The sequence below is a fragment of the Anomaloglossus baeobatrachus genome, chromosome 10 (genome assembly GCF_048569485.1).
Source record: "Anomaloglossus baeobatrachus isolate aAnoBae1 chromosome 10, aAnoBae1.hap1, whole genome shotgun sequence".
NCBI classification, from domain to species: Eukaryota; Metazoa; Chordata; class Amphibia; order Anura; family Aromobatidae; genus Anomaloglossus; species Anomaloglossus baeobatrachus.
Genome location: NC_134362.1, coordinates 74,136,117 through 74,146,115, shown reverse-complemented (window position 1 = coordinate 74,146,115; position 9,999 = coordinate 74,136,117). Strand labels below are relative to the sequence as shown.

The 9,999-nt window shown below is 43.5% G+C and overlaps 1 long non-coding RNA gene across 1 annotated transcript; it reads left to right on the top strand.

Moving 5' to 3' along the window:
• Window positions 1-365: 365 nt before the first annotated feature.
• LOC142255192 (uncharacterized) lies at window positions 366-3,480 on the top strand. Its single transcript, XR_012727368.1, has 3 exons — window positions 366-524; window positions 3,033-3,105; window positions 3,435-3,480. It is a non-coding gene; the product is annotated as an uncharacterized LOC142255192 (long non-coding RNA).
• The last annotated feature ends 6,519 nt before the right edge of the window (window positions 3,481-9,999 follow it).

Sequence of the window (9,999 nt, the reverse complement as noted above, 5' to 3'; positions counted from 1 at the left end):
AGACCCAAAGAATCCCGAGGGGGCTCAGAGTCTCTCTTCGGCCCACACTTTTCTCAGATAACTCTGAGTATTGTAAAGCCTTCGAGAGCATTCTTAACAAATGTTCTTTTGACATTATACTCCTCACAATTGACTACCTGCAGAAGGAACTTATCAGCATCGATGCCAATATCAAGAATATAGAGACACAACTCTCTCAGACCCTGAACGCTACGGCCCTTGAAGAGGTCAAGACCAAGTGTGGTTCTACGCTTTCCGAATACAGAAACACGCTACAGATCCGCAAACGTGATAAATTCTTGCGGGACCAAGAAGATTATCTTAAGAATCGTGTATACCGATGGCAGTCGTCCGCTCCACCTCGCAACTATCGTCGTGGTGGCGGTCTCTCTTCTGGGTCCGACAGCGACCACTTTTCCACAGATTCCCAGTCTTTTTTAGGTCCGAGACGTCATGGAAAAAACAGACGAGGAGGGGGCGGAAATACCGGGGGACGCGCAGACAGAGTCACAACCCGCTCCCAGGTAGGGACAACATTGTCTACAATATATCCAGCCAGACCCTTTCCCCCCTTGAGACCCAAGTCCTACAGAAGGGACTCTCCTTCTGTCCCACCCCCTCCTTCAATACCTTTAATTTAGAGCAGGACCTCAACAGATTTTTTAGAAACCTTCGCTTGAAGGCACATTTCGCTAACAAAACCCCTGAACCCAGTCAGTCATCGTCCACATCCATACCATCCTCACCCCCCAGTGGGTTTACCCTTACGGATCTTAACCTCAGGATCCCCAGTAGTTACCAACCCCCACGTTGTTACCACCCTATTGAGACTTTCATCAGCCTAGTCTCTAGGGATATACACGCCATCACCACAGACATCGGTAAGGGGATTTACCACCTGAGGAACAATGTGACCCCTGAGGAGCGGAAGGCCCTGACCGCTCTCAGGAACTACAAAAATATCATCATCAAGCCAGCCGACAAAGGCGGGGCTATCGTGGTACTCGACAGAACCTATTATGTCAATGAAATTCGCCAACAACTCAGCGACACCAACACCTACCATCCACTACTTCACAATCCCACGTCCCGTATTTCCACTCTCATACAGGACAGGGTTCAATTCTACAAACAGAATGCCATCATTGATGACAAACTAAGTGAATTTTTGACCAACAATCATCCCATTACTCCGGTGTTTTACACTCTGCCCAAGATCCATAAGAATCTGACCTCTCCACCAGGCCGTCCTATAGTCGCATCCACCGACTCGCTACTGTCACCCATTTCTATCACCCTCGAGAAGATCTTGACCCCTCATATTCCCAAAATCCCCTCATATTTAAAGGACACTAACCATTTCCTCTCAATTCTACGATCCATTCCCAGCGTTCCTGACAATTGCCTATTGGTCACATTAGATGTCTCCAGTTTATACACGAGTATTGGTCATCATGAGGGCATTCATGCAGTAGACAGGTTCCTCAACACCCACACTGACCTCTCCTCTCCTAAAAAAGAGTTCTGTCTCGATATGCTCGAGGTGGTCCTTACCAACAATTTTTTCCTTTTCGAGGACCAATTTTTCATGCAGTGTAGGGGGACCGCAATGGGTTCCAACGTTGCGCCCCCCTATGCAAATATTTTTATGGACCACTTCGAGCAATGTTACATTTACTCCCATCCGCTATTCGACAGTCAGGTGACACTGTGGAAACGCTATATCGACGACATCTTCCTCATCTGGACAGGTGATGTCACATCTCTCAACTCTTTCTTCACCGACATCAACAATGCCACCAAGGATATCTCATTCACCCTTCATCATAGTGACCACTCCATCAATTTCCTCGACACCACAGTAATCATCAATCCCGACCACACCCTCTCGACAGATTTATACACTAAACCTACGGACAGAAATAGTCTCCTCCTACATTCCAGCTGCCACCCACGACATATTAAAAAGTCTCTACCTCACTCTCAACACTGCCGGGTTGACCGGATCGTTTCAGATCCTCCCACTAGGGATGTACGCCATATTGACATGGACACGAAATTTTCAGCAAGGGGTTACCCGCCTTATGTGAGACCCCCACCCTCTGCCTCAACTCCCAACTCACGAGGTCACAAACGTGTCCCCTTTGTAAGTACATATCATCCGTTCAACCCACTCATTAATGGCGTCATCTTCAAGCATTGGCCTCTACTCCATCAGGCATACCCCTCTATTCCTGAATTTGATTCCCGGCCACTTATTTGCCACAAACGGCCCGACAACTTGAGGGACTGTCTTGTAAGAGCCGACATTGGCTCTTCCAGGACATCAGCTAGACAGACCCTCCTCTCATGCCAGCGCAAGGGTACTTTCCCTTGCCTGCACTGTCTTCAATGCTCGCACATCATCAAAGGCGACTCATTCACACATCCACGCACGGGTAAGAAATTCCCGATCCGTGGATATTTCACCTGTGAGTCGAATTTTGTCGTCTACCTGATCAAGTGCCCCTGCGCTCTCGGATATGTGGGTGAGACCACCCAACATATCCGAGACCGCATTAATAAACACAAGTCTACCATTCGCTGTAAATTGACCACTTTACCCATCCCAGCCCATTTCTGTGCCGCAGGTCACACCATACCACAGCTGAGGTTCCAAGTACTCGAACATGTCAAGCAACCCCGCCGTGGCGGCAATCGCATTAAAACACTTAGAGAGCGCGAGGCGTTCTGGATCCATACCCTCCAAACTTTAGAGCCACTAGGGCTCAACAGAGAGTATGAGGCCCCTCGTTAAATCTGTTATGGGTCTTTTGTTTTCTTGTTTTCATGTTCTCTTATTGTCCTATTGAGCACTATATTGTTGAAATCCTGATTTGCCATTAGGTTTCTGAGTCCTCTCCTATAGATCTATATGGTTATACATTCTTGTTTCCACTGTTTCCTGTGCATTATCACGTACTCTTATTCTCTATGTCCTTACATGTCCCCTGTCAGCTAATGATATTAACCCCCTGTCTTCTTTCTTACAGATATCGCACAACTGACCTTCTCCCATCCCTCACATCCTCCTAAAGGCACACCCCCATTCACGCTCTACAGCAGGTAATCCCCGCCCTTCTAACTCACCGCCTTCTTCCCACCCATTGCCCGGCTTACTGTCATGTGACCGCGCACGTCACAGACATGCGCACTATGTGCGTTCCACACGTGCGTCCCAGCGCACGTCACCGGAAGTCACGCACCTCCCATTTCACTGCCGACTTCCTTATAATGGCGCCGTGCGGCAGAGACTTCCACGCCGCTGCAGCCATTCTCCCTGCCACTGTGCCAGCTCCGGATCTCCACTGCAGGTAGCGCTTCTGCCCTGCACTCCCCTGCCACCACTGATGCAAATTACCAACTAATCTCACCTTGCTGCTTTGTTTTTCTAGGCGTCCATTCACCTCACATTGTGATCCTGTCACCCCTTCACCTACGGTATGTAGCACCCACCTCTCTGTTGTTGCTAACTATGTTAACCTGCTGCGCTTCTCTTTTGCCTTCTTCTCTCACTGCTCTCCATTTGTCTCTCTCACGTTCTCTCTCTCTTTTTCCTCTTTTCGTCTCCCTCTCTCCCTCCTTCCTTTCATCTTTTCTTTCTTCCTTTCTTTCTTTCTTTCTTTCTTTCTTTCTTTCTTTCTTTCTTTCTCTCTCTCCTTTTCTCTCTCTCCCTTTCTCTCTCTCTCCTTTTTTTCTCTCTCTTTCCTTTTCTCGCTCTCTCCTTTCTCTCTCTTTCCTTTTCTCTCTCTCTCCTTTTCTCTCTCTCTCTCCTTTTCTCTCTCTCTCTCTTTTTCTCTCTCTCTCCTTTTTTCTCTCTCTCTCTCCTTTTCTCTCTCTCTCCTTTTCTCTCTCTCTCCTTTTCTCTCTCTCTCTCTCCTTTTCTCTCTCTCTCTCTCTCCTTTTCTCTTTCTCTCTCCTTTTCTCTCTCTCTCCTTTTTTTTTTTTTTTTTTCTCTCTCTCTCTCCTTTTCTCTCTCTCTCTTCTTTTCTCTCTCTCTCTTCTTTTCTCTCTCTCTCTCCTTTTTCTCTCTCTCCTTTTTTTCTCTCTCTTTCCTTTTCTCGCTCTCTCCTTTCTCTCTCTTTCCTTTTCTCTCTCTCTCCTTTTCTCTCTCTCTCTCCTTTTCTCTCTCTCTCTTTTTCTCTCTCTCTCCTTTTTTTTTTTTTTTTTTTCTCTCTCTCTCTCCTTTTCTCTCTCTCTCTTCTTTTCTCTCTCTCTCTTCTTTTCTCTCTCTCTCTCCTTTTTTTCTCTCTCTTTCCTTTTCTCGCTCTCTCCTTTCTCTCTCTTTCCTTTTCTCTCTCTCTCCTTTTCTCTCTCTCTCTCCCTTTTCTCTCTCTCTCTCCTTTTCTCTCTCTCTCTTTTTCTCTCTCTCTCCTTTTTTTTTTTCTCTCTCTCTCTCCTTTTCTCTCTCTCTCTTCTTTTCTCTCTCTCTCTTCTTTTCTCTCTCTCTCTCCTTTTTCTCTCTCTCTCTCCTTTTTCTCTCTCCCTCCCTCTGTTCTCCTCTCTCTCTTTTCTTTCTCCTCCTTTCTTCTTTTTTCTCCTGTTTCCTTCTCTTTTTCTCTCCTTGGTATTGATACTAGCTCCGGCTGTTCAATTTGGTTTTGTACAAACAACCTATCTATGTCATTTGACCATTATATCCCATGGTACATAATGTTACTTTACCTGTATTAATTGTTCTTTTTTCATGTAATTAAGAGCACACTCTGCAATACGTGTGGAACCTTACCTCTATTTGTCCATCTCCGGTTGTCCCTCGAGACCCGCATTTCCCTATTCTGACCAGTGATGTACGTTCCATCCGCAGTATTTCTTCATGAATATTTGTATATATTTCTGTGTATCACCTGTACATAATGCACTCACTATTGTTATTGTCTTCACACCTTTTCAGGCAACAACCTTGAGAAAGGCTCTATGCCGAAACGTTGGTGCTGTTGCTCTGGTTAGGTTCCTTCTGCAGTGTGTCAGTCAATAAAATCACTCACGCATATTCCTTCTTTGTCTTCATTCGAGTGCTGGGGCACTTTTACCTTGGCTGGTAATCCAAAACAGAGGGCACCCCACGCTGTTATTTTACATTGAATAAATAATTTAAAACAAAAAACGTGGGCTCCCCCCCAAATTGGATCACCAGCCAAGGTAAAGCGGACAGCTGTGGTCTGGTATTCTCAAACTAGGGAGGTCCACCGTTATTGGACACTCCCTAGCCTAAAAATAGCAGGGCACAGCCGCCCCAGAAGTGGCGCATCCATTAGACGTGCCAATCCTGGCGCTTTGCCCCAACTCATCCCGTTGCCCTGGTGCGGTGGCAAACGGGGTAATATATGGGGTTGATGCCAGATGTGTAATGTCACCTGGCATCAAACCCTGGGGTTAGTGATGTCACGGCGTCTATCAGATACCCGACATCATCAACCCAGTCAGTAATAAAAAAAAAAATTGACAACAAAAAAAGTTTTATTTGAAAAAAACACTGCCCAAAACATTCCCTATTTCACCAATTTATTGAAAAGAACAAACAATTCCAGGTCCGGCGTAATCCAATAAGGGGGTCCCACGACGATCCATACCATAGTCACTGTCCCAGTCAATGAAGAACAAAATGTTTCCCATTGGCTGGGAGAGTAATGAAGTGACCTGAGCTAACATCAATAGGTCAGCCCAGGTCACTGCAGGGGATGACGAGCGCTGCTGTCAGGAGGTTAGATTACCTGCAGTGACGATCTCCTGCTCTCCTGCCGTCAGCGCTGTCACTGACTTCTATGCCCGCCACGTTCTCAGCAGTATCTCGACAGCCCATGACGTCACCACTAGTGACAGTCTCGGGCCGCCTGCGAGACAGGCATAGAAGGCAGTGACAGCATTGATGTCAGGAGAGCAGGAGATCGTCACTGCAGGTAATGATCTCAACCAACCTCCTGACAGCAGCGCTCGTCATCCCCGCGGCTGCCTGCACTGCAGTGTGAGAAGCTGCTGATACTGCAGGGCAGGCAGACACTGACACTGCTGTGCTGGCAGCCGCGGTGCTGGAGCTGGACACAGACTGCACGGGCACCCGATGGAGGTCACACGGAAGTGCTTCTGTGCGGCGTCCAGGAAGTGTGATGTGTGTGTGTTTACTCTGCTCCGCTTCCATTTCCTGTCGTAATGACATCACTTCCTTGCAAAACGCAGGCAGTGATGAACATTACCGCAGGTAAATCGCGACTATACCGAGGGTATACCGCACATCATTTTCTACCTGCGGTATTTCGTGATTACATTACAGTGAATGGAGTGAAATACCGCAGGTACCTGCGGAAAAGAAGTGACATGCACATTTTCTCAAGAAATTCTGCAGAAAGAATTTTCTTGAGGAAAAAAATGCAGTGTGCGCACAGCTATTTTTTTTTCCCATAGATTTTGCTGGGAAATGTCTGCAGAAAAACCACGGGTAAAACCGCAGGTAAAAACGCAGTGTGCGCACAAGGCCCTAGGAGGATATCTGTTTGTGCAGGTAACTATTACTGTGCAGAATTATTAGGCAACTTAATAAAAAACAAATAAATTCCCATCTCACTTGTTTATTTTCACCAGGTAAACCAATATAACTGCACAAAATTTAGAAATAAACATTTCAGACATGCAAAAACAAAACCCCAAAAACCTAGTGGCCAATATAGCCACCTTTCTTTATGAGGACACTCAGCAGCGACCATCCATAGATTCTGTCAGTTGCTTGATCTGTTTACGATCAACATTGTGTGCAGCAGCCACCACAGCCTCCAGACACTGCTCCGAGAGGTGGACTGTTTTCCCTCCCTGTAAATCTCACATTTTATGAGGGACCACAGGTTCTCTATGGGGTTCAGATCAAATGAACAAGGGGGCCATGTCATTATTTTTTCATCTTTTAGACCTTTACTGGCCAGCCACGCTGTGGAGTAGGTGGATGCATGTGATGGAGCATTGTCCTGCATGAAAATCATGTTTTTCTTGAACGATACCTACTTCTTCCTGTACCACTGCTTGAAGAAGTTGTCTTCCAGAAACTGGCAGTAGGTCTGGGAGTTGAGCTTCACTCCATCCTCAACCCCAAAAAGGTCCCACAAGTTCATCTTTGATGATACCAGCCCATACCAGTACCCCACCACCACCTTTCTGGCGTCTGAGTCGGAGTGGAGCTCTCTGCCCTTTACTGATCCAGCCTCTGGCCTATCCATCTGGCCCAGAATGGAGGCTACCCTTCTGTAAAAAAAAGTGTTTTAAAAGATCCTCGCCTTTTAAAAAAGCACTCCAAAGTTTTCATCCTCTTAATAAATTACAATCATCAAACTATTTCACTGTGTACTTACAATTGCTCATTTGCCTTTCTTCCCAGATAATTCATTGTAGTCATTCTCATTTCATCAGTCCATAAAACCTTTGAAAAATCAGTCTTAAGATATTTCTTGACCCAGTCTTGACATTTTATCTTATGTTTCTTGTTCAAAGGTGGTGGTTTTTCAGCCTTCCTTACCTTGGCCATGTCCCTGAGTACAATGAGTATGGCACACCTTGTGCTTTTTGATACTCCACAACTCTGACCTCATTATTCTGTGGTTTATCACAGTACTAATTTTGGTTACTAATATCTGCACCAGACATTCATGAAGTTCATATGTCCATCCTGTGAGGTGCCCGTCTTATGCTCCAGTGCAAAGATGTGAAATATTGGCAAAAAGTGGACCCCTCAAGTCACATATTAATATACAATATTTGGTAATGTAACTAATCCTCTAAGTTTTTCAGAATTTGGAAAATTAAACAATTTATTTATTTTTATGCAAGGATCTAAACTAATCATAAAATATGGAATACTTTATGTAAATCTCATGTAATCATCAATAAGTCTCTCGGTAAGGATGTGCCTCATGTCTTATCTGACATAATCCAGATAAGGCAGCTGTTCTGGCAGAAGAAATGTGATGTTAACTCTTATGAAAATCTAGTGTTGCTTCATCTTCATCACTAACGAAAAAGTTCTACCAAATAGACTGAAATCAGTATTATCTGGGCTCCACATGGGCATATGGAAAGGGCACTTGAACTCCATTAGCTTCTATCCTATTTGATGGGCACCGCAGATACGTTTATTTTCAAGCGCAATTACAAAGTGTCCATCGGGGAAGAGGAACAGAGTACAAATTGGGCCTATGCATTTACAACGTATGTGAAATGAAGGGCACCACATTAGAAAAAAGTTTTCAATTTTTTTTTTCAGTTTGTAAGTGAAAGTTACATAATTACATAAGTTGAAACACGACCTAGTTCCATCAAGTTCAACTTATCTCCACCAATTCTACATTTTTTGTCACTTAATCATTCATAACTGACAATGTTGTGTGTACTGATAAAATCATACAGACTTTTCTTACAGGTTGTTATAGTGTCTGCCATTACTACCTCTTGTGGTAGGGCATGCCACAGTGACTGCTCTAACTGTAAAGAACCCTTTCCTGTTTAGCTGCCAGAATCGCCTTTCTGCCATTTGCAGTGAGTGCCCCTTGATCCTTCGTATTGTATTTGAAATGATAAGTTATGTACCAGTCATTTGTATTCACCACACATGTATTTGTAAGTTCATAGTGCTCATGCAGCAACTGGTGATTAGTGGTGGGTCGAAGCCCATAGGGGAGTTTAGACCCTTGATTGCTTGGCCTCTCCTACTACGTATTATTTAGTGGAGTGAATTATATGAAGATACGACTCCATTATCTAAACTTCTGATATTAATGGCCTATCTTTAGATTCGTGGAGTCTGACATACTGTGAACATGTGAAAAAAGTTTTGTTCAGCTCACCTGTCATTCAACGCCATATAATGTTCCAGGGTGCTCGCGGTCCGCCGACTAGTCCATACCGGTATAACAGAGGCAAGAAAGAGAGGAATTAGGATCCGGCACCAATATCGTAAAAAAAATCTTTGGTCCTTTATTGAAGAATTTTGTTAAAAGTCAGCCAAAAAACGCACTGTACAGGAATAACTTTAAAATTCTTCAATAAAGGACCAAAGATTTTTTTACGATATTGGGGCCGGATCCTAATTCCTCTCTTTCTTGCCTCTGACACTGTACCTCTACAATTGATTGTTTTTTTTACCTATTGGTGTGCCAAGATGTAGATTTAAATTACCTTTTTGTGTCATATATCATTTTTTGGAGGGGATTTTCACACTTTTGATTTGTGGTGTAGTGACCAAAAAAAAGATAACTGTTTTTTTTTTTATTTTATTTCTTTAATAAAACTAATTCGTAAATGGATTTGTAATTCTGGATACTATTATGATATTTAGTACAATATGATATAATTGTACATGTGTTGCACAAAGTCTGCTTTTTCATATGTACCCTCTGTTCTATGTTTTAATAAAAATGATCTGATTTTAAAAAAACTAATCGGTAAAGGAGATAATTTTATATTTTCGCAGGTCATGTTTTACCAAACACAACTACTGTATATCAAATATATTTACTTTTATTTACGGTATTTTCAGATTAAAAAAGTAAGGTGATTTCTATTTTTTTACTTTTTTTTTTAATATACTTTTAGTTTAATTTTTAAACCCCTCCCCCATGCTATAGTGGTGTGAAAATGTGTTTGCCCCCTTCCTGATTTCTTATTCTTTTGTTTGTTTGTCACACTTAAATGTTTCAGATCACCAAACAAATGTAAATATTAGACAAAAATAACAGGAGTACACACAAAATTCAGTTTATAAATTAAGGTCTTTATTGTTAAGGGAAAAAGGAATGCAAACCTACAGGGCTCTGTGGGATAAAGTGATCCCCCTTAAAACGTAAATTAACTGTGGTTTATCACACCTTTTTGGAAGCTGAATTCAATTTCCCTAGCCACACCCAGGCCTGATTACTGCCACACCTGTTCTCAATCAAGAAATCACTTAAACAGAACCTGCCTGACAAAGTGAAGTAGATC